The 26145-nt window shown below is 41.3% G+C and overlaps 1 protein-coding gene across 2 annotated transcripts in view; it reads left to right on the forward strand.

Annotated features, from left to right (window-relative positions):
* Positions 1-10264: 10264 nt before the first annotated feature.
* znf438 (zinc finger protein 438) overlaps positions 10265-26145 on the forward strand; it is a 48696-nt gene continuing 32815 nt past the window's right edge. For both annotated transcript variants that reach the window (XM_023409009.2, XM_023409008.2), the window contains exon 1: positions 10265-10386. The gene's annotated coding sequence lies outside the window, so the exon portion shown is untranslated. The remainder of the gene's footprint in view (positions 10387-26145) is intronic.

Here is a 26145-nt window from a genome sequence, read left to right on the forward strand (position 1 = left end):
GGGGGGGCTGCTCTGTCCCATACACCCAGCCATCTGCGCTGTCAGCTAAGAGAATCAGCTGAATTTCTATCAGGTCAGAGGAGTGAAAAAGGGAGAAGGCGAGAGGGTGTAAAATAGAAACTGTCTGGGGGAATGCACAAGAGCTCAGAGTGTCTGAAGCAGGCAGGATGGATGGAAAGAAAACGAGCAAGCAGGGGAAGAGAGGAAACGAGAGTAGAAGAGAGGAACAGAAAGTACTAAAGGAGGTCGACAGAAAAGGTACACCCTCCCTGCTCCAAACAGAGAGGAGAAACAGGGGGCAGTGGCATTGATAGAGAGAGACACAGCAAAGACTAAACTGCCTAATCTCTCCCAAGAGACGGCAGCTAAATGTGAGGTCCTCCTCCTCCTCCCCTCTCCACAGACCACCAACCCCCCACACAACACCATCACCACCATTGCATTCTGCTCAGCTGTAGTCAAGGCTGTTATCCAGCTAAAAGACACACACACACACACACACCTACACACGCACTGTAAAAGTGCTCAGGTGGAGCCTACGATGCAACTGATACTGTGAGAAGAGAAAAGATCAATTTCAGCCCAGAAGTGAAGCACACACACACAGGGCACAGAAAAGCCGTGAGAGTGTGTAGAGTTTGAAGGGGAAAAGCAGTTTTTGATTTAAAATCTGCTTCTTTTAACAATCTGGCTTGTGGCAAATAAACAGATCCTGTTGCACGCCTGAGAATTTTCTCCTGTCTCTCTCTTTGGGTCAAGTTGGCTCCTTAGAGGAAAATCCTAAAACAAATATCAGCTGAGGTATTCACAGTAGTTGAATGCTTGCTGTCAGAGTCTGAAAGCCAACAATACAATGTTTTGAGGACTAGATGTCAATCTCTTGGTTTTCCTCTCAACCAAGCCGGAGTATTCTCAACTCACTTCCGTCTCTATGGATTTTTTTCTTGAGACAGGAAGTAGCTGACATGCTGGTCAGTGAGCCACACCCCAAACATATTAGTCAGGGGGAAAGGTGAGCAGGACAGAACCAAAACACCGGTCAGACGTCACTAACTATTTTAATATTCTTCCTTTATTAAAGGGGCACGCCACAGATTGTAAACTTCAACTGTTATCTGTCTCAAAGTTTTTAGCAGAAAGCCTGAATTACAAACTCTAGGCATGGAGATTAAAAGGCATGAGCATTTAGTGGTCAAATGTAGCATTACATTTATTCAAGTAATGTACATAAGTACAACTTTGAGGTGCTTTTTACCGTATCCGTGCTTTACCATTTCATTTCATGCTGCTTAATTCAGATAGAAATATTGTATTTTTCTACTCCTCTAAATAACAACTATAATCTCGACTATAATCACAAATGCTGTTTACACATTAATGCATCAGTAAGAATAATCTAATGAAATGATCTAATAAGCATAATGATATAATTGTGTAACAGTCACATGGTCTGTTTTTCTGCATTAAGTACTTATACTTTTACTTTTGAGAAATTTTTTCTAAAACTATTTGCATACTGTAACATTTTAGATGCAGGGCTTTTACTTGAATGAAGGATCTAAATCCTTCCTCCACCGCTGTAATTACCAGACGTACTACAACGTTTATGTGTTTGACGGGCACATGCAATTACATAACTTCAGCTGGCACACAGACCCAGCAGGCCTTAGAATCTCCCTAGTAAACATCCGTGTCTCTCAAACATAGGCTTTCTCTGGCATTACAATTGTGCGACCCTGACGACCATTAAATGTCTCAAGCCCAATCCAAGATACCCACAATGACAACATCAGTGTTATTTTGTTATATCTGTTTTCAATGGCTGAATAGGACAAGTAAACAGATCTTTAATTTTGGGCACTGAGAAATAAGCATTTCCTTTATTTTATTTTCTTACTCCCTTTCTTTTTTCATTTGATGACTCAAAACTCAGGATTAGATAATAACACTCAATAAGGATTTGAAATGCAAGAAGAAGTAGAAGAAAAAGAAGCCCCCTTCTGAGGCTCAGAGTTACACAAACAAACATAAACTCCTCCGCTCCCATGATTCCACAGGGGTGGGTGGCCACAGGGCTGAGAGCTCCTGACCTGTGGGTGAACGTAACGTTGCCTGTCTACACTGCTGGCCAAGATATATACTTGTTTTGGCTGAGGAGACTTGTGTGAGGACTTATCCTCCACAAATGCATGCACATAGAAATGAATACACCCACACAGCCTCAGTGCTCGGGTCAGGCTAGCCCCAGTCTTCTCCCCTCACTTGTGACTGTCAAAGGGAGACAGCCATCCTCTGGAAAGCCCAGTTTAAATTTATACTGTATTTATTGGAGCGCCTGTTGCATTTTACTGTTCATTTGTCCTTGTGGCTGGAACAGCGTTTGTGTGCTCTGCAAGGTTTGTCAAACTCAGTCCATCAAGGCATTATTTTTGGAGGCATCTTCTCTCACAGTTGAAACCAGTCTGTGGTGAAATAACACGTGTGAACTGAGGTGTACTGCAGTGACAAGATGATGTCATTAGTCAGGTGATGTGACAAAGATATATTTTTCAGTCTCTATCTTGAAAGAGTGTGCTTAATCCTTGTCTGTGAGGAATTGAAATAAGACGCGGAGGTTGCTTTTACTCATGTCTGTATTGTTAAAGGGTAATAAGTGAGATCTACCCATGCAGATAGTTTGTGTTTTATGTGCTCAGGTTTTGAGACATCTGACTCTGAGGTGGAGTTAAATGGAATTTCATGTAGGTGTTGAAGACATTACAAAAGGACGTCACTCTGAACAGTTCAATTAAACTAAGAAATCAAAACTTTTCACAGCATGCTGTGAGTTGTTTGTCTCTCAGAAGCTGCATTAACTTTTCCATTTTTTGTGCTCACCTTGGGGTAGAGCAAGCTGCAACCTTCAGGGCTGAAAAAAATGAAGTCGAGGTCGTATTATAACCTCCCGCATTATAAAAACAACAATGGCTGAAGTTCTTGTCGCCACCACTTGCTCCCAGCAAGAAACTGCATTTGGCTGCACAGAAAACTTACAAATAGCCCCATAGTCGGGTTTTCCACCATTTGGTGAATGCAAGTCAAATATTCACTTTCCTTTAACTCAGTTTTGGCCTCCACCAACTCCTGAGCTGTTCCTTAGCTGCTAAATGCTCCACTCTGTTATCTAGCTAATTGCTAGCTTTGTCTGTCTGCTGTTTGTCGTTGGGCAGGTATGTACAGGTTTTATCAGAGCTTCTATGCTGAAAACAGCTGACTGCTGCCGCTGGAAATTGGGGTTGACAAAAGCAGTTTGTGGGTCCGAATGATAAAACTAAGTGAAGTTAAAAAGCTCTGTAGGGTGTAACCACGGAGTTGGTGAGAATTCTCAGTAGGCTAGTCATCACAGGCGACCCCTTTGACTATTACACACCACATATATTACATATCGACACCCTCTTAAAATAATGGCCTAAGTCATTTTTTCAGGTTTTTCAGGAAACACAAAAAACTCAACAAAAGAGTCACACTTTTGACATAGGCCATTATACAACCGGGGGTAGAATTGCATGTTCCCCTCAACTGAGGATTCAGGCGATTTTACCAGAGGTGGCCAGCATCATGAGGGGGTGATTTAGGCAAAAAAAACATTTTTGTCAAAACATGACTTAGGCCATTATTTTAGGAAGGTGACGATATTACAAGTATAGAGAAGTGTAGTTCTAAGTGTAATTTCATTTTTCAATACTTTTATAGGGTGAAGGGAGAAAGGTGAATACATTTTTTTAAACTAATAGCAGAGATGTTTTTATTTAGCTCACTTTTCATAGATGAATTTAATTAATATGTTGCCCTTCTCCTGAGTGAAGATACAAATCTATCTCATTTCCATTACAAGGAAATACATCTGAAACTGCGTGGTTATATAGGTACAATGGTGAGGCGCGATGAGTGAATAGTGTGTGGGTGGTATATGTTTGTGTATGTGCTTATGTTTCAGTCTGTGATAGGCCACTGCTATTTTCACTGGATGAATATGAATACCACACACCTACTCTTTTCCCACACACACTCACAGAACATCAGAACATTTTTCTCTGCACATGAATAGCGACGGAGCACTATAAATGAACATCCGAAATGCCAGCCAATTACTATGGTGTCCCTTTACTCAACCTCTCCATATTAAGCCCTAGTTGTCAAACAGATTGTCTCCGGCGCTCCGAGCAGCTAGCGCTGTGAAACAGTTTTCATTAAGGGAGGATTGCCATGGGCCTCAGGCTGGCGGCTTAATGTAATTTCACAGCTCAGCGTCCATGTGGCCACTTCAGGGTCCAACCATGGCCACCCACACCTTTACAAGAGCCAATGAGAGGTGCTGAAAGGGTGACGGGCCACTAGTAAGTTTTAGGAGCGGAAAGGGAGCCCCAAAATGAAATTCCAGCACGGGAAATGACTGCAATAATAACAAAGCAGCCAGTAAGGCTTTGGAAATAAACATGTACAGAGATAGTCCTCATTTAGTGTTTGTAATGAAGTGTTCAGGAAGCGGGGGACTCGCTCAGTAGTGAGCAGATTCAGTAATCTGATGTGGAAAGGTTTTTACAAAAAAAATCAAGTGGGATTGTTGTATTTATATTATGGAAATGATCAGTGATGCATTTACAAGATTTGGTTAAACACTGAACTCTTCTAAAGCTTTTCCTGGCAGTATTTAAAAAGATAGTATTATGTGTATTATATGGCATAAATCTCACTAAGTGTGCATCTTAGTTTACTTTACTAAATCACTAGGTATGATTAACGTGGCAGGTATAATGTATGCTTACGTTTGGGCATTCTTGCCATTCGCAGATATGTACACGTGTATTGTAACCTAACTGTTCCTGACCACCTCTTGAGTATTCACCCCAAAAGTGTAAGCCAAGCATGCACCAAAAGTTCCTATTGGAAACATGTGGCGAGCATCACGCATCAAAACACAATGTGACATCTGGACAAAACCGAAAGTGAGATAGACTAGTGTTTCATTTTCATGTTTTACAACTTGGAGAGTGCGAGAGGGCCTTGACTTCATGGCTTGGAAGGGAGGAGAGGTCCACAGAGCAACAAAGCCATTGAGGTCAAGCCTTTGGAAACCTTACATACAAATAGCAAGTGCACAGATGCTGGGATACACACACACACACGCTAAACACAGCCAGAAAATCCAACATCAAGAAAAAGTGTCATACCTTCTTTCAGTTTGCAGATATTTGAGTCAGCTTTCTCCTTTGTATCGTGGGATTAGTTGTTTAAAGGAAGCTTTCGACATTTTGGGAGATTTTATTTGCTTTCTTAGTCTTAGATAAGAAAATTGATAACATTCTCATATCTTAACTGTAAATGAGGCTAGTGCCAGGAATTGATTAGCTTAGTTTTAAGGGGGGAGAGCATTAGCTTCCTGGAGTCTTGGAGGTTTCCAGACAACCAGCAGAAAGTCCAGAAAGTCACAAGACATAAGCAAATAAGCAAAATGTATTTCCCAAAATTGTCAAACTCCTTCCTTTAAATATGGAGCTGGAGTCAGGATGTGTTTAGCCTAGCTAAGCATAAATACTGGAAACAGAGCAAACCAGCCGACTAGCACTTCCAAAGCTCACTAATTAACACACTTGTCTTTGTTCTTTTAAAATCCCTAGACAAACAAATGTCAAAATGAGAGCTTGTGATTTTGGTAGGAATTGTGTCTAGCAGCTAGCTTAAAGAAAAATGGTTCTGTGAGTTGTCGAGCATTTCTGTGGCTGGAGGTTAGGTCTCTAACCTGACTCAAGGATAGTCATTTCTCTGCGTATGCATTATAAAAATGAGACACAACTTGTTAATTAGGGAGCTATAGCAGAGTGGACAAAGCCAGACTAGCTGTTCCCCCTGCTTTCAGTTTTAATGCTAATGGAGGCTGGACAGCTCACTAACTGGCATGGCATATCTTGTTTATGTCATCAGTACAAAAACAGGAAGTAAAAAACAGCAGAAGAGTTTCCCCTGTGTCCAGTCTCTGAGCTAAGCTAAGATAAATTGGCTGATAGTTGTAGCTTTATGTGGTGTGGTTTCAGTGTTTTCATCTTACTCTCATTTTGAGAATTTCCCATACTGGTTGACCTAATCCTTTGACCCTTTTGAAAATGCCCCCTACTGATTCACAACATGACCAAGGCCACACACACACACACACACACACACACACACACTCACAAAGATGTGACTTCCACGATGTCAGGCAAATTACACCTCAGGCACCTCTACCATCTGCTCATAATCCAGAGCACTATTCATTATATCACTGTTGGAATAAGGTGATTAAGAACAAACAGTACAGGTATATGCACAGGTATACTCTCTGTCTATATGACAAGAAGTCTTAGCTAAAACAATGGATGACATAGTAAATGACAATCAGCCCAACCTTCAGATTATGAGTCACGAGCAGGAGATGCTCATGCTTATTCAGTGTGTCCACTGAGGTGTGCAGCCTCTTCATTTAATATTTCCATAAGGTTGCATATGAGTGTACGCCAGGCAATCCCTGTAATAAGGAGGTAATGTATTCTGCGCCAATGGCAAAAAGGTACGCTTGAAACATCCCTCACAGGAGCAGCAGTTTTCAACTTGACAGTGGACACATACATAATTAAGCCAACTAAAAAAATGAATATTTCATCTCAAAGCATTTTCATCTCCAAACATCAAAACACCTCAACGTCTCACACAAGAGCAAGGTAAATTACTTTTATTCACAGAGGGAATATGCAAGAAGGAATGCTCACTCAAAGTACCTTGCTTAAAAAATATATCAGCACAGAGAAGAGAAGGGACTAGAGGCAACAACTTATACCACTTATTTTGCATTTTGCCATAATTTTGTGTGTCCTTGGAGGAACTAGCTGTTTGAACATGCAAAAGGAGCTAATTCTTTCCTATGATTGTTTGCCTAACCCTTTTTCTTCCTAAACTGTAATTGTGTTATTATGTTATATTACTGTGTCAGCCTTAATGCTTTGTAGCCTGATCTTGTGATAACTCATATTGACGTTTAATTCATGACGTGTCATCCATGAGTCGCCTCAGGACTTTTGGGTTTCCACATATGTAGGCACATGCCAATGGAGAGGATGAATTACTGCATAACCTTGCAGTAGCTGAATTTTACTACTGTGGTCTATGAGAGCGCAGCTTTTGCCAAAATTTCTCTATTTCTGTGATGGCACAGACACTCTCAAATGTCTCAGTTTCCAAAGAATAGGTCATGAATTATATTGCAGTAGCTTAAAATGCCTGTGTGGTACAGGGGGGGAAATAGTTGCATGGTGGAGAGAATTACTTTGACCGTCAAACCTGACTCAGACTGGCTCCCTGTACACCTTCATAGATGGGAATTAACCTGCCACAGCTTGAAACGCTTTACTGAGCACTGGTCGATACTGTCATTATCCTAAAGCAATTCTTAATTCTATTTGGCCCTGAGCTAAAGATCCTCGTATTGATCACAAAGTAGAGATGCCACAACTACTTTTTTTCTATATTCAAGACCTCAATGTGTTGTTTAAAATAAAAAAGCTCCCAGCTCACATAGTCCAGAGCTCAATACACAGCCACACACATGCTACTGAAGAGAAGAATATCACTGTAAATGTTTAAACATATGTTTCAGAGTGATACCTGAAGATTTTATCAAGTGTTACAGTCTTGAAACGCAAATGTGAGTGAGTGGTACCTCAGTGTTTCATCAAGGGTTACAGAAAAAAGCAGCCCTCTTTCATATCCTGTTTTGGGAGATGAGAAATATTGATATTACTCGCCGAGCACTATCAGCGTGAAACAGAGCCTTTCAGAAAAGCAGCAGTGACAACACCTGTACTGAAGTTCCTGATCACACGTCTTTGTTCTCAAGGTTTCTGTCGCTGCTGGTGCCTCTCAGTGTGTGTGTGTGTGAAACAAAGAGACAGAAAAAGACACAGAGAAATCCTAATGCAACTGAATGCACCTTTTTCCGTCTCTGTCCGTCTGTCATACACGCACACAAACAAACGCAAGGGCTGAGAGCATTGCCACCTGCCACAAACTATACACTGTGGCCTGTGACAGTGGTTAACACAACAGGACATGTGTAGCCCCAGGTGACTCAAATTGCAAAACTAACAACACCATGCTTCGTTGCTTCAAGAGCGTGGTGTGAAACACCAGCAGAAAGGACGTGTGTGTATGCGTGTGTCAATTTACATCTGTGTCTAAACGTGTGTGTTTATGGGTATGCAATTGTGTCATAGCTGAGTCACCTTATAATGTATTTCATTAATTAATATGGACTTTCATATGATTCCTAAAGCTGCCTGCAGCATAAACAAAAACAGCAAACAGCATAATTCTCTTTATTCAATTTCATGCGTTCCACCATGAGGGTTTGCTTACAATCTCTTATTAATGCTAACATGAAATTAAGGTACATTCACATACATGAGACATAAAGCACAAGATACATGACACAAGACGTGCACATTCAAATTTCCAAGTATCATCACACTCATTCATCTCACACATGATGCACACATCTGCAGCGGTGTTAGTATCTCTTGAGTTTTAAGCACTAGCACTGTGGTTTGCTGGGTATTCAAATTACATGCTACTTTATACTTTGACTTTTATTACATTTCCATGAAAAATATTGTACTTTTTACCCCATAACATTTATTGCAATGTATATGTACCCATTTCCCTCCATTGTAATAGTACTCATATGCTGTTATAGTCTGTGTTTAACTAAACTTCATTTGGGAAAATACACTATGTATATATATATATATATATATATATACATATATATATATATATATATATATATATATATATATATATATATGATAAGCTCTTAAATTAGGTTTTAACACAGATTTTGACCATTAGGGGTATAGGAGTGTTAAATAATATACCCCACTGAATACTATGTGAACAGCAGATGTGTATGGGGGCATGTGGACATGTGTATGCCTATATAAGTATATGTGGGGAGACATGTAAGGGGATGAATGTATATATGTATATGTGACCATATGTCCAATGTGTGTTTTGCATGTATCAGTTTGCTTTCCATGTGCAAATTGAACATGTGCAGGCTTTGAAAACACCTCTCTCTCGGGACAATAAAGACTACCTATCCAAGTAAGTATGCAAATCCTACCTGAGCTGATAGTGAACATTAGTGGTGCAAATTTCCAAACAAGCTTACAATTATTTATATTATTATAACCAATTGACATGGAGTCTGGGGCAGTTGCCAGTTTTCCAGGCCATGTGACTCTGTCTTGGTGGTTATACAGGATATTAAATTACCCACCACTATAAAAAATACTTAAAATTATGGATGAATATATCTGATACACCGGATTGGTATGAATGCCAATAATGACCTTATTAAGTGCATCAGGTATCAATCATGACATGATCAGTTGCATCAGTAATAGGAGAGGAATAGTTTAATCAGCCAGTTAAAATTAGCTCTACTTCAGCTAGATACAACAATTAAAGCTGCTTATATTGTAATGCTCTATGATAATAATCAAATTGTATAATGTAAAATAACATCGACAGAGTCCACTCCTCCTGCATAATGAGTATTTGTTTTTTACTTTTTAATATTTTATACTTTATTTAAAGAGAACAGCAATGTTTGCACTTTGAAAAAACTGAGAGACAGATTAAAATAAAGAATGGTCAAAAATGCATCAGATACTGTATCCTGACTTTCTATTAATATAGTTTAAATTTCAAATGGAGGATGTTCACTTGTAATTTGTTCATTTTTACGTTGTTGCTTCATTTAGATGAATATTTGTTCTATCGTTGCTTGTTTATATTATCCTGAGGTTACACATCAACGTTACATTATCGTTACAATGTCCTAAAGTAACGGCTTAGGTGTTTTCGACGCCTCTCAGCTGTCTGACAGTGACAGCGCTGTACCGCTACAGGTTACTACACAGCTGCCTTTCTCATTGGCTGCTTTCACCGAGCAGCGCTACGTAGGTCCCCGGAATCTTACGAGCCGTACCATTTCTGCCTGAACGGGGTGTCACGGCGAAATAAGCAACTGTAAGATATTACTTCCTCACCCGTTTGAAACACATATTGTTAACTTAAACAGAAATTTAAAATGTAATTAACAATATTTTATTAGTTTTGGTACGTATATCCTGACAAATGTAAGTGATAAATAATTCGGTCGTATTTGTGCCCCCCGCCGGATCCAGTCGACAGTTTGACTCAAAATGGCTGGAGAGAAACAGTTATGAGGATCGACGGTTTTCCCTGATATTTACGAAAAAATGAGCCTCTCTGTAGTCTGAAGGCGCTCCCGCCACATAACTGGGGATCCAGGTGAGACATGTTTAAAGTTAATCCAACTTTTCCACCCAGCCCGCTGCTTTTAGACCGAGAGAGTGAAGCCAATAAGGGCTCGTTTGCAATGTTGTCACGGTAGCCTTTACACACAGCAGGAGAGGTCTCTGGCTTTGGTCTGTAGTTACAGTGTGACGAACAGCTTCAAACTCATAAAACAGCAGTCACAAAGTGCTGAGTTTGAGTGAAAGTGCACACGCAACACGAAGCGGATAGATAAATGAGAATGAGCTGTCAAACAGTGTGTGTGTGGCTAATGCAGAGCAGGCCTGTGGCTAACCCTGCAGCTGTGCATCGCACAAATACGTCATTAGTCTAGGATTCCCTGCAGCAATGTCTGTGCACATACACAAACAAGACATGAGAAATGTGCAAACACACAGTGACAATAGTTTTGTGCGTTATGCACAACTTAATGTCCTCAATTCCTCTTCGACGTGAGCAGTGCTAGATGTGCACCTGTGCAGGTGTAAGTTGTATAGAAGTGAACCTCAGACGAGGGGGTGTGTCACTTTCATTGTGTAGTGCAGGCTTGGATCAAGCACATGTCCTTTTCCTTGAACCTGGTTGGAATCAGTATTAGGTGAATTCAGTTTGTTTTGTTGCTGTGGACTTGATAACATAAGCTTAATGCAGTGAAGAAGCTGTTGCCTAGTTAGAGCAGAAATCAAAGACATAGCCCTGCTGGTACTGGCTGACTCTTATGTTATGCACTTTGTATAATTCAATTTACAATTTAGTTTGTGCAGATTGGCCCAATGTTTGGGCAATTGATGATACATGTCAGATGAAATCTGTCAACTGTGAGACATGCAGCCAGAAGCTGTTAATACCATGCTGCATTTACTACTTCTGACTGTCTCAGGCCATCACAAACCATGTCTCAAACTATTCAGCTGGGCTGGACTTACAGGGTTTTGCTTTGTTTATGCGCTCATGTGATTAAGTACTTTGATTTCTCAAGTAATTCAATCATTGGATTGGCCAAAAAGTTTCACATCAGGTTTTTTTTTTTTTTTTCAAACTATGATTTCTCAATTGAAATATCAGAAAATGGTCTATATCATTGTGTGTGTGTTTATGTATATATTAACGACAAAGTTATAACATTGCAATTTACAAACCTATAAATTGTTATCTGAAAAGTAAAACAAAAAATCGGAAAGTTACCGCTTAATGTTACCTTTTATATAAAAAAAATCATTCTAATTAGGTTTTCATAGTGAGACATATTTGAATTTAGAGTACATATGTGATTGATTTGTGACTGGTCTCAGCTATCAGAATCAGTATTAGTATTAGTGCATCCCTATACTACTTTATGGTGGAGTACTCAGGCTAAAATCAGGCTACAGGCTGTGGTACAGAACATAATTCTGTGTTAATCCCAGTAATAATATTTTTTTTACTCTTTATGTTTCTGCATTTCTTTTTATACTTCTTACACTTCTCCACAGAGAGGAGAGTGGTTACAGTCTTGGTCCAAGTCCTTGGTGCATTTTTCAGGCCTGCTGTTTCATAGGAAAGCATGTGCAACATCACTTCGTGTGGCTTGTAGACGTTGGGGTACTGATGTAGTCTCAGTCAACAGGCTGTGTGTGCGGTTTTCCTGCCAGTCTGAGACATTTCATTGGCCCTGAGGTGTTTCATCAGTGATCAGAGTGAAGATTTGGATCGAACCTCTAAGATGTTAAAAGTGTGGAATATGATCAGCTGTGGTGAAATGAAGATGGATTTCAGGGAGAGGTGAAAGAGAAAATTCCCCTCCAGTCCGAGCCATCTCACTGGAACTGGAAGTCTCCCTCGCTGTGGTATATGTTCCAGTGAGTGTTCCTGGTTTTCCTTTCCAGATACAACAATTTATTATTTTCACTATCTGCAGCAGCCCAGTTTTTGTCACATAAAAGCAGCTGTAAAGGTCAGCAAACCCCACACGCCTGAGGTCTTTATGTGGGGAAAGTTGACTGAAAACAGTATTTTCTTTTCATTCATGGCTTCACTTTTCCAGTTAACGCTAATGAAGAAGTGGGCGGTTCCCAGCACAGACAGGCTTCGGTGCCTTGCTCAAGGGGTCTGATCTCAGCCTGATGTAATTCTGTAATTCTGGTTTGTGTGTGTCAGACTCTTGACAGTGTCAGATCAGTCAAACAAAGGTCTGACTCATGTTAAGGCAACATTATTAAGACCTGTTGAGAGAACTTTTTTTACTGTAAATCCTGTTTTTTTCTGTAGAGAAAGTGCTGACTCAAAATTATTTTGTGCTGATGATGTAAAGTGGGTCACACCACACAAATCAGCAAACACTTTTTAGCATGTGGTACAGCTTTCACACTCATAACAGAAACTCCTACAACGGAGCCAATACCTACTCTGTGCTGCCTCTTGATGATCACAGGAGCCAGTGCCACTAAATTCTAATTAACACAATAACAAACTGTTGTCATCACTCTTCTGAGATATTGAGGTATTTTGGCTCAGCTTTTTTTGTGGTGCTCTCAGCATCAGTGCTGCAATGTGCAGCTACCAATAATTTTCTTTTTACGTGTAATCTGAATAAACCGATTATTTTTGGGGGCCACAGCTACTAGCTTAGGACGCTAAGTCTCTGTCCTCCATATATTTTTTGTACATTTAGCTGCTTGGGTGGAGTTAATTTTCTACTGTTAAAACAATAAACTGCAAACAAAGATGGATGTAGCCTCTGTGATGTCACCCATAGGTTTCTGGAGAGCGGTTTTGAAGCTCAGAGTGGGCTGCCCCGCTGTCGCCATTTTGGCAGTGCCTGACTCCACCTAAGGTGGGGGAGAGGTGGGGCGTGTGTGGAGCCGAGACTTCGGTGTCAATCAAAGCGGCCACGCCCTCAATTATGCATAACTTTAAGCCTTGATAAAATTTAAATGGTAGAGTTGTATAAAAACTACAGTTGTCATAAAGGGGTCATGGGGATTGACTCTAGTGCTCATTAGAGGAACTGCAGTTTTCGGCACTTCCGTGTTGGCTGCTTGATTGAAACTTACACATGATGGATATTTTATAAGCTGCTTCCAGTACTTTGAAGAAACGTTGACTGCTTTCAGGCCAACTGAGTAATTATCATTTATCTTCCGACATGATTTATTCATTCAGGAACATGGTTGCAGGGCACAGAGTTCACATAAAATAATGAAATATACAATACAATCAAGGAATCTAGGAATGAAATACCAAATAAATCACTTAAATAAATGTAGCTCATTCTTCAAGGAGCTTACCTGACTGTAAAAACGAAAAGCATTTAAACATGGATGTACTCTTCCCTGTTACTCATTGTGCTTTACATTCTTCCATTCAAACAGAATGTGACACTCATCCCCCTGAAGAGTCTGTTGTTGGTAACGCTCTTTTTTTTTTTTTATTCCTGACAGTGTAGAGAAGACTTTAAAAACAGCATGTACACCTTCAAATATGGGAAATAACATGTACAGATAGTATTATTGAACAGCTTGACCATGAAATTAACCAGGCTGATATTAGCTGATAATAACAAGGAATGCATTAAAGAAAAACTGAACTAGGTTTGATCCTGTTTAGAAACAGTGTCATCATAGTTTTATACATAATTTGTCCACTGAGGAGCACTGACAAGGACTCACAGTATGTAAAATCCTGGCTACAGATCTGGACTTGATCACTTTAGTGACTTTTTTTGCCAGTTTTGTGACATTTGCGTCGGGACCCATTTTACATGTTGGATGTTTGGCTTGTTGCTTGGTCATGGTGTGTTCTGTGGTCAACAGTATTCACTGGGAAAACTTAGAGCAGAAACAGTCCCTTTGAAAACTGGAGCTGCAATGATAAGTCCAGTAATTGATTTGTTGGTCAAAAGAAGATTCATTTTGATAATTGGTCTCTTTTCAAGCAAAATTGACAAAGATTGGACAGTTCCAGATTTTCAAATGTGAGAATTTGCTGCTTGCATCGCAATAAATTATATATTGCTTAAGGCTTTTGACTGTTGATTGGACAAAAGAAGATGATTGGTATTTTCCACTGTTTTCTGATGTTTTACAGAGGAAACGACAGTGGGTATTTTATAATTTGGGCAAATAAAACCAGAAATCTCTGCATGGCTAGATAGATAAATACTTTTTCTTTTTAATTGATTGATCGGACTCATAAATGCTTCCAGCTTTAGAAAATGCTCCACTCTACTTTAAGTGGCTGCTTCTGTTTGTCTTATGAGTGCAGGTCTTTTCAGACCCTACAGTCCATTTACCGTTATTTGCAAGAACATTTATAAAGCTAATCATACATGAATCAGCTTTGATTCTGCTTCTGGTAAATTTTATTTACTTCTACTGTTCCTTTCAGAGCAGCCTGCTGCTCACTTGGAAAATTGTTAAACCTACACATTTCTACAAGTTTTTCTGCCGAGTCAGAACAGCTCTGTGCCCTATAGATGAGTCAGAGCGAGGAACACCCTCTCCTCCCACACACACACTAACACACACATGTACAGCAGAGTTTCACTTTGAATGCCTCCTTTATCTTACTGCTCACTGTGGGAAATGCCTCACACTTTCAGGTTCATCGCATACAATGATTATGAAAGATGAATTACACTGCGTGATATCATTTATCACCAGAATATGAGTAAGGGGCTGGCATGTAAACCTGGCATCCAGTGTAAACACACGCCATGCAAATGACTGGAGCGTTTACTTTGGCTGGCGAGCAGCTCCAGTGTGGTTTCATGTGCGGCGAGATGAGGAGGGTGGAAGCAGGCAGAGGAAACTTAGATGCTTGTCTAACATTTCCGCTCAATCATAACCAAGATCATGTTACCATTACACACACACACACACACACACACACACACACACACACACACACACACACACACACACACACACACAAGGTTCTTGTACTCAGGCCACACTCATTGCCAGGCTTTGAAGTACACGTCTAAAGTCTAAAGAAAGCTGAGAGCGTTCCCAAATCTTGTTGACATTTTACACGAGGGGTTTGATAATACAGCCAAACACTCAGCCAGTCATTCTGCATGAACTGTTTTGCAGATTGGACGCCGTGTAGCTGCTTCTCAATGTGTTTTTCTGAGTTAAATCTTGCTGTAAGGCTTGGCCTACTTTTTTAAATTACAGCTTCACTACATTATGTGTGCAGTATAGGTGCCACAAAACTGAATTTAAATACAGCTCTCCCCTTAAAACATTAATATTCTGGCTAATTCAGTGATGCATTCAAAGAGTGAATCCTCTTGTGTGAGTTCTGGTAGAAAAAACACAAGGTTCCACTTGATTTAGCCTAATTGATTAAAACCAATGAAGTCGTCTTTTCTCATTTAAAGATTTTTTTTTTTTATAGTTATACCTGAATTATGAGCGGCTGATACATATCCCGTCTGTTAAGTGCTGCCCAAAGATGTCAAGAGTGGAGAGTTGAAGAACAAGGAAAGTGCATCTCTAGTCTGAATAATGAATGGAGACCATATTGTGGGTGGAAAAGGGGAGGATGTGGTTCAGTAATAGTCTGGTGAATATTTCTTTTTCGGCTAAATTGTTGGTCTTGCTTGACTCTTGTTTCCAAGAAAAGTTAATGAAAATTACATGTGAAGCCTAATGACTGACTTTAACGGGATTTGTAGGCTTCAGGCAGTGAAGGCATATCATTATATTAGGCTGCTCCTTGGAGCATTAGCATAGTTCCTGGCCGTGTTCCACTTCTAGCAAAACCATTTTGTCCGTTGTGTAAAAAAAAAAAAAAATTTGTCGTCATGCGGTAACATCATGAGCAGCATCAGACCTGTGTGGTCACTGTTACTGGCTGCTGGGTTGTAGACCTGTCATTTCGCTCACTGTAATGATGCATGTATGATGCATCATAAGTCTCCTTTAAAAAAGAAAAAAGTTTCATCAGACAATTTTTAGATGGAGTTCAGCTTTTATAAATAACGGGTGTGGAAAGTGAGGGAGCAGCACTTGCCCCTCCCTTATTACCCCTGAAGCTGCCGTGGAGCAAAGCCCTTAACCCCAGCAACAGATAAGACTGTGGTTGCACAAACCAGTTTAAAGAAACTGCAACATGTAGAACAGGCTCTTCCTCTTTGTCTGTGAATGAATGCTAAATAAAAAAAACAGAAGTGGTGTTCTACCAATGTCATGAAAAAGAGGCCTAGCGGGTTCTCCCTGCTGTGAGAGTTACTGTTACTGTTAGTTTCGGGGGTTTCTTATTATTTTCTATTTTTGTGTAGGTACTTTTAAATTCCTATGTAGTGGTAATTGTGGTAAAATTGTTTTTCGGCCGGGTATTCCTTTAAAGGTCTTACTACAATAAAGCCTGAAAAAAATAATAACATTTAATTCATTTTTCAGGAAAATATGAATTAAATGACTCTCAGCTGTGAATAATTGCTGCTTTTCTTTCACCTAAATGGTAATAAACTGAATCAGATACTTTAGGCTCTGAGAATTTGTTATGAGCATTTTCCCTACTTTATGACATTCTTTGACCAAAAATAATGAAATAATTAGCATATTAATTGATAATTAAGATAATTGTTAGTTGTATCCCTATGTTTTTATGTAAGCATAAATCTAATACTAATACTAAGATTTTTAAGGTTGTGATTGTAAGTAGTTGTAGAAGACAGAGCACTTTAACATGTCTGGATTAACCTGCTCCAGGAGGCCCAGGGTAAAAATAAGGTGTGAGGCCCATTTACCCCATTAACCTGTTGAGTCATTTAGGACTCTGCAGTGAAGGTGTTAAAACCAGATTTTGACAAAGGGAACCTCTTCAAGATCACGTACTAAAACTGGAAAAAAAAAAACCATGTTCGCTTATCATCTCAGTAATATTGTGCCGTAGTGGTGCACTTCCTGGAGTTCTGGGGTCCTGGTGCAGTTACCCGCCTTATTCCAGCCTTGCAGTTTAAAGCCATCAATGTGTTATATGTGTTTAAATATTAATCAGTATCTATATCAAAACTGAAATGTGGATGGAGTGATTGGATGCCATGCACTAATTGTGGATTTAAATTGTTTGCAGACTTGTTTCCCTTGACCCTTTGTTTTCCCTTTCATTGATTTAGGTTTCTATTCAACATTAAGCTTTGTGGGAGACCAACATAGTAAAAGGGAGAGTGGAAACAATACATGTAGATGTAATAAAATGTAGGCTATAGATATGATAGTGATGCTGTGTCAGCCTATGGAGCTGCAGGACAGGTTAATTCCTGGTTAAATGATTTGGCCGATGTGAAGAGGGATACATTTATTTATGTCTACCAGCCTAAATTTCTCAATTAGCTCCAGACATAGGGGAAAATGTAAGTCATTTTGGGCCTACGTGAGTTTACTCTGTCTGAGAGGCTTGTGAATTTGAAACCCAAACCCACGCCTTGTCATTCCTCTGAGGTCCCTCCCACCCCAGCGGTGGGTGCGGCACGCGCATGAAAGGCAGCAGAGAGGCGTTCACTTTCATCCCCTGTCATTTGGCTGTTTCTCAAATATACTGTCTAACCCCCCCCCCCCGCTGCTCATTTCTCTGCTTTTCCCACCCACTGTCTCCTCAGCCTCTCATCTCCCTGCCTATCTTTCCTCCAAACACATTTGTGTGTCTCCCTCTCCATCCCACAGCTATGATTTAGGCGTCAGGGTTGCTCCCATTCCCTTCCAGCCCTGGATCAAGTTACCCTGCCATTACTCAGTCGTTCCCCCTATGAGGGTGCTCCGTGTCAGGCATAGCGGAGCCTGCCTGCCTGCTTCTCTGCGGACCTGCGGACTAGTGCAGTTCAACCACAGACGCCCCTGGTCAGTGGAGTCACTCCAGCTATGGCACAGACTCCCTGGAAAATGATGCAGGCGAGTGAGCGGCGGGCAGCAGGCGTAGCTGGATTTCTAGAGCTGCACTTTCAATTTCATGTGGGGTGAAGGAAACTCCAGCACATGAGCTGCTTTCATCTGTCTGTAGGGCAAACAGCTTATAGTACAAATCTCATTCTGTGTTGTTGTTTTTACACTTCACACCCACAAACACAAGACGATTTGCTGGCAGGGCTGTGAGCCACACACCAAGCCCAGCCCGCCCCTGCGTCACAAGTCAACCAGTGATTTGTGGACCTCATCGTTTTATGGTTATGTAATGTCGGTTCGCTTGACGAGTAAAACGTCTTGTTAAACCCCACACCGCCCCACGCCCATAAAAGTGAGTGATGCAGGCGGCGTTGCGAGGGCCTTGCTATCCTTCCTACAGTACATGTCATGGGATGGGATGGGATCTGTCCAGTCGGCTTAGCCAAAGAATGACACTGCAGAAATGTCTCTTGCTGGCTTGGCTTTATCACTTGATTAATGCATGCTGAGTAAAACTTCTAAATCTACTGAGGAACTGTGGGCTGCTTTAGGTCTAATTTATGAAAGTCAGTGAGCGAAGGTGTATACCTGTGTCTTTGCTCATGCCCTTTGATAGGGTGTAAAGTTTTATAGAAGCTACAGCATCCCCCTCCTATTAAGCCTGTTGTGCACTCATAGTGGAGCCATAACTCCCTTTCCGCTATCACCAGGCTTTCAGCTCCTCTTTAATTTATTTAGGTCTGACATATGGCTGTCCTGTGCGATGCAAGGTAGCGTATCGCAGCACAGGAAGGCCCGCTCAGGCTAGGCTAATCCTTTCTAATTGAAAGGGAGGCAGCGTTGTGGGCCAGTGGCTTGTAAGTCGCTCATCTCGCTGCTTGTTTTACAGTAATGAGACATCTGGGGCCTGAGAACAGAGCTGTTTGTAGAGGAGAAACGGCTCCTGAGCCCGAGGGCCTGCAGGGCTGTCACAGACAACACAACGGAGCTGACTGCTTGTTTTCTCCTGTCTGTTTGTGGGCATTTTATTTTGCCCTAACTCTCTCTTGACACAGTCTCATTTGCTGTACTAATGTTACATTAGATTTATATCACTGGAAAGACTAATACATTTGAGATTTTTAGGACAAGGGTGAAAACAGGATAAAGCAGGACATTTTTGTCTGCTAATATTAGGCCCACAGTCCCTACATCTCCTGTCTTGGCCCATGGTTTCTCTCTGGATATAAAATAGTTCCACTGAAAGTATTGTGAGGCTGTAGGCTATCTGTGTTATTATTATCACTATAGACTGAAGCTGTGTTTCAGTTTCCATAATTACAAGGATTGGTTAAATTTCTATTCAGTCTTAATTGGTGTGTCTGTGTGGAGTGTGCTGGTTGTGGATTGAACTAATGTATTTATAGTTTATTTTGGCACACGTGTTGGATGCTCAGGAGCACCTGAGCACACTGAGCTCCAAATGAATACCCTGCAAACACAGTGAGCACTCACTTATCCAGGCGGTGGAGATCACCCAGCCCGTTACAGCTCCAGGTCGTATTCATCCTCTCATGTTCTCTGTCTCTGCCTGTAGTCTGTAGATGTGATTTGGAAAGGTTTGGATGTTAAACTCTTCTCAGAGGTACGTGGTTTATGGTGCTCAAATCAACAATGGTGAACGTGTTTACAGGGAATTGGTTTTTACAAAGGTATGCTGCGCTGTCAGCTGACGGTCTCCATGTAGAATCTCTTCACTACTAGGTCTGTTGATATTCCTTCTGGAGAGAGATAGTGCCACTGAGCTCCAAATGAAGTGATACCAAAATACTGTATTTGAAAAGATATGACAGAAGTCTGTGAGAGGAAAAGCACAGGTCCCCTTGGTCCTCCTGATATATTAAATTAACTAAGTCAATTTTGGAGCCACAGAAGAAAAATGCTTTCTTGAACCGACTAACAATCCTTAATGAAGAACTTCCTCTGTAGTTCAATGCAGCTGTGGTTATAATTCCTACTGGAGCTGCAGCCAACAATTATTTTCATCATGGATTAATTTGCTGACTATTTTCTCGAGTAATCATTTTTTCTGGTAAAAAATGCCTGTTAAAGTTTCCAAAGGTGACGTCTTCTTTTGTCCCACTGTCGGTCCAGAACCCAAAGATATTCAGTTCACTATCATATAAAAGAAAGAAAAGCATCAAATACTCACATCTGAGGAGCTGGAACCAGCAGATTTTGGCATTTTTTGTTAATAAAACTGAAAAAAACAAATAATTAATTTATGAAAATAGTCGCAGTTTGGTTCTAACTTCTATTTCAAGTCGATGTTAAAGTGATAGTTCGGGTTATTTGACATGGGGCTGTGTGAGGTACTTATCTATAGTCAGTGTATTACCTGTAGTAGATTTGGATCAGCTCCCAGTTTAAAGAAGCAGCAGGAGCACCGGCACAGAAGCTGAGTGATGAGCTGCTGTGGATGCAGTCATCCACAAAAACGTGTTTCAGCCACTTTTAAAAATGCCCACAGAAAAAAACCCAATATCAGGTAAAGTGTACGCTTTATTTTGAATATTTTCATCAATCTGCCGTCAAAAAAGACCTTTACTTTGGAACTACATTTTTCCAATTTTGCAACTGTTGAACCACCGTCTTCCTCCACACGAGCACACGGTGCACCGCAGTTGCGCTTGTGCATAGTAATACGGGAGTTCAACAGCAAGATAAAGTGGTGAACATATTCAAAATAAAGCTTACACTCTAACCTGGGAGCACCCTGATCTGAATCTACTGCAGGTAATACACTGACAGAGTATAAAAACAGTAAGTAGCTCACACAACCCCACGTCAAATAATCCAAACTATCTCTTTAAGGGTTTCCGGCTCAGCTCTACTGTTGGCCTGGCGCCTCTGGAGCAGGTAGAAAGTATGCTGCGGCTGTCTGGACTGTGGGATGACCTCACTAATCACAGGACCATTATATTACCTCCTAAATTGGGCCAGAACCGTCCTTCAATGTGTCGTCAGTGCTAATTCTTTCTTAGAATACCACAGCAACATTTGTTTTTAATGGTAGACAGTTGGATTAACATTAGCTACTGACCAACTATCAAATGAAAGTGTATTATTACATAGTTTTCTAGTACTCAGGTGTAGATGTTACACCTCTGGTCGTCTTGAACACGTGCTCGAGTGGTAGGAACAGTCAGGGCAGTGGCTCCAAGTATACAGAGGATTTTCTTAGCTTATTGCTCGTACTGCCTCATTGTTTATGTGCCCCGAGCTACAAGCAGCCACACTGGCCTCGTATTGCCATTTTCACACAGTAATGGTGACCTGGCAGTGCATTAAGGCAGGTCTGCAGCTACACTCTAGATCCAATTGGACACGCTAAGCCCTCTACAGCTCACCAGAGACCTCTAAATTACTGCTTTTCACAACCAGAAAAGCACCTCACATGTCTGAGGAGAGGTTTCTCTTTGTTTGCTGCTCTGTTTTTCTGTCTCAGCAGCAACTGCACACAGATAGAAATCGTTCGTACCTCTGATATCTTTGCTTGTGCAAGCTGATACTCTCCTCGCTGGTAAAAATCTCTCACACATTCACTCACGTGGACACGGCACACCAGTATTACTTCATGTTTTATCCCGCTCAGGAAAGTATACGCTCACTCTCTGAGAGGTATGAAACTGACTAACCTTGGCAAAGACACGAGAGGCTTAAGGTTAATACTAAACTGCTGTAATCCATTATTTGGTTGGTTTGAGAGCAGAGATAGCAATGCTTCAGCATGTACCTGTCAGGACTAAATGATGCTTATTTCCTGCCAGGGGTGGTGGGTGAGGGGGGGGGATCGAGGTGGAGTAATAGCAAGCAGCTGCCTCAGCTGGACCTTACCTTTCCTTTTCTGTCTGTCATCCTGCTGTTCTCTCAAGCTAGCCTGCGTACCAAAAGGCCTACCAAGGTGTACACTGCCTGTTCAAGACACCAACTGCTGTAGGTGGTGTGCAATCAGGAAGAAGTACAAGAAAAAGCTCATGATCCGCCTTGACGAGTGATACCTGCGAGGCAGTGTTGGGAGTAAGCATTACAAGCAAATGAAAAGTGTAATTATTTGTCCAGCGAGTTCATTCAACGCCCACTGCCGATGACAAACCTTTTTATTCTTCCTGCCCTCTACTTCCTTCTGTGATTAGCTAAATGCTCCATCGATTGGCCACGTTGAGGCACTCTGGAGCGATGGAGCCGTATTTATCACACAGTGAGAGGAGCATGCAGGATGTTGCACCGGCCGTCCGTCTTTCATTGGAAAACAATAAACATAAATCTGTGGAATGCGTCCGTGTGATATAAGTCTACAGCGGATCGGGTGGAGGAGGAGGGGTGGGGAGAGAAAGGTCTGATCTGCTCTGTTTCCCCAGGCAGTAGAGCTGGAGAGCCGGAGCTCTGTGGGGTTTGCTGACATTTGAGGAAAAAAGCCCACCTTCAGCAAAGGCGGACTTGCAAATCAGTGTCACGAGTGCAGAATTGGTGCTTTAAAATGAGAGCGAGGATGTGAGAGCTTCTGAGGAGCCCCCTCAGCAATGCAGTGGGACTCTGGATAGGGCAAGGCTTCTCCCTCTGAATCACAGCTAATTAACGAAGTAATTAAGATCAGAATCTCTGCTCGGTGAAGGACTCTAAATTGTCTATACATTCAAATAGGCCATAAAAGGAAATCCCCTCCATTCATGAAAGGGGTAAATTAAAGCGTTCAGACCCTTTCCTCTCTATTATCCCCGCCGTGTGTCACACAAGGGACATCTGTTGAAAATGGCAAGCCAATGTTACGCCGAGTTAAAGCCCTCTCTGCTCCATCAGAAGCACTGTTCATAATGCATTCGCTATACATATTTCAGCTTGAGTGAATTTATTTCAATAAATAATGTCACTCCAAGGACACGCTTCGATCTTTCCACGGCAGCCACGCTGGCTGTAAGCCACACCATATTGTTATCTCATCCCTCTTGTGGCAAATGATAGATTAACAAACAGTTTATAAACAGGGCACTGAGCATGTCCACACTTTTATCATCACTGCACACTGCCAAAATAACCTCTCTTCATGATGGATGTATTTTCCAGTTTTATTCTGCTGCTATAAGCTGCGAGGACGTCTTTGGGTACGGCCATAATGTTAGGTCTTACAGGGAATTTCATACAGTGGGCACGCAGTGGATGCAATTTATGGCTGGGATTAAGTCCAGTTGGCTTTTTCTGGTAGGCGCTATTTAGGTGGTGCTGTCAGCTACTGTGTTGACTTTTTAAATGCCCCATCTTTTCCAAGAACTGCACTAAGAGCAATGCTTCATGGGACTTGGGGAAGTACGGCAACGATTTCTCTCTTGCCATAAACACTGACTGTCTCGGTCAGTGGTTGATTTACACAGAGGAGGCGCCACAGTTTGTCTTCACTCACTTCTTCAGTCTTTGTAGCTTGTGGTGCGGCTGTTGGGAGAGCAGTGATCGGTCAGTCCATCACCTGGGTCCATCCCCTCCCTCTCCCGATCATTGGATGAATTACTGTGACATTTTTCAGACACTCATGGTCCCCAGAGAACGAATCTTAACGATGCCCTGACTTTTCCTCTAATACCACCAGCAGGTCAGAGGTTTCACTTATATAGTGCAACATGTGCACCGTGTACGAAATGGATTGGCATGGAGTTTTGTTAAGTTATGGTTCTGCAGGATGAATCCATATGATTTTGGCATTTGCCCGACTTTCCATCAAGAATGAGCAGATGATCGACGTTGGTTCAGAGTGACAGTTGTTGAATGGACTGACATATTAATCAGTATTCATGGTCCCTGCAGGATAAATTCTACCTTTATCATAAAATCTTACAAGTAGCTTAACATACACTTTATTGACATGCACACAGGTGCCTGATTGTGAATTATTGAGCTAATTTCTTTTACAAGTTGTTAAAAAGGTTTTCGATTTTTCCTGAGATTCCGACCTGCTGCTCTGATTTTTTTTCTCTTTATTACAGGCTAGTAGTTTCACCTGCTTTATAAAATGCTGCGGGAAATCCTGCACAAGACTACACTTAATTCTGAAAAATCAGTTTGGAAATGGGACGGCATGTATACTAGGCTTGGGCCCATATTTCATGCAATATGCAATATGTTTCAGAATATCGAAAAAAAAAAGTATTTTAGTTTTTCAGTTTTGCACAGTCTGCTGCTGAGACTTTCTTTGTTTACTGTACATTGTACCTTGGCATGTGACAAATAAAACTTGATTGTCGCAGCTCAGTTAGTTTTTAGTTGGACTTATTTTGAATACATAATGCTTGTAATGCCTTACTTGTAATGACCTCTCTTCTCATCCGGCCACTCTACTGACACACTGTTAGTTTGCCTGTCAGCAGTTTTTTCTTATGTAATAAGCCATTTAGAAACTTGAACATGATATCTGCCATGGTGCATGACAGAGATATCTTTGGTCTCCTGGTGAACTCTTACCTGGGAAATAATTTTCCTCTAATGCTCCCACCAAATACAGAAACCAGGTTTCTCGTTTACATGGCATTCTAAGGAAATCAGCTTCCTGGAGGAAGCCAGCTGTACTCTGGGTACTTAAGTGCATGTAAACACACTGATACTGACCTTTGTGCTCGCACGATCCTCATACAAAAAGCTCACAGGACGCAGAAGCCTTGTGCATACATATATACATTTACTTTACAACGACTGCTGAAAAATCTAATCGGATTCTGTTCCCCAGCTTTTAGCTAGTGAATCTTACAGTGTGGTTTGTTTTACAGTCAGCGTCACTGAAGATTCTTGTTTGTTGCAGCTCCTGTGTATATGTGCTTGTGTATGGCTGTTTCTCACAGGACAGTGCAGGAACAGGCCTCTTACAGCAGGTTTTTACCAGCTGATAAGTGTTCCCTCTCTCTCTCTCTCTTAGGGTACAAAGCAAAACCCTGTTTCCTGAGCTGTCTTGTGCAATTTGTGCTAAACTCAGTGTAGTGCCAGAACATTTCCACTTAAGTTTCACCTCAGCCTACATAGTGTGCTGAAAGACATATAGGGTCAAGTCAGTGATGGGGAAATTGAAGCAGAGTCTATGTTGAGTTAGAGGCCACTACCTTTTTTCTGTGCTTTTCTTGTATCCATTTGAGCCCTGGGTCTTCACACATCACCCTTCTGAACACTGCTGTCAGCAGAGATCAGGTTCAGGAAGCCAAAACGGTGTTACTTAGAGGAGAAGTGAAACTGGTTCCTTTCAAGTTCTTAAAAAGTCTCCATGTGCACTGGCTAAATTTAGCATTTGTAAAAAAAATCTAGTTTACCTATAAATGCCCGCACAGCTCTCTTTCAGGTTAAAGTAGAAATTCATCACATAACCCAAATCACTTCCTCCTCGCTTTCCTCTCAGGCAGGAAGGGGTTACTCTCCATGTTTCCTGTCCAATTCCCAGAGCTCGGGCTATGTTCTGATTGCTTTCTTGATGTTAAACATTCCCAGGCTCCTATAACCTTCTAGCTTGCCTCTGCCGTCCAAGAGCCGTCCCAGGTGAACGAGTGGGCGAACCTCCTGTTTTTAAGGATAAAATCTCAAGCATTTTTTTTTTTCTCACAGGGGGTGGGAAATATGGGGACTAGAGGGGCGGGCAGCCTTGCGATGGGAAAGCATTCGTTCTTTGCATTCCGTTTAGTTGGTGTAAGGCTGTGGGAAAGCATGTTTTCCCAACCGTGGGTCATTTCTTGTGAAACTCGGCTGAATTCAAGCCAGAGGTTTGATTGTGAAAAAGCAGGGCACAGCATGTAGACACATTTAAAGTGTGACGGAGTGAATAAATATGAGTCAGCCAACTTGAGGAAGATGCTACTCCAGCTCATATTTTGTGGTTATC

This window comes from Seriola lalandi, unplaced genomic scaffold, assembly GCF_002814215.2.
Source record: "Seriola lalandi dorsalis isolate HSWRI2012SDOR001 ecotype SW California unplaced genomic scaffold, Sedor1 jcf7180002054378, whole genome shotgun sequence".
Classification (NCBI taxonomy): Eukaryota; Metazoa; Chordata; class Actinopteri; order Carangiformes; family Carangidae; genus Seriola; species Seriola lalandi.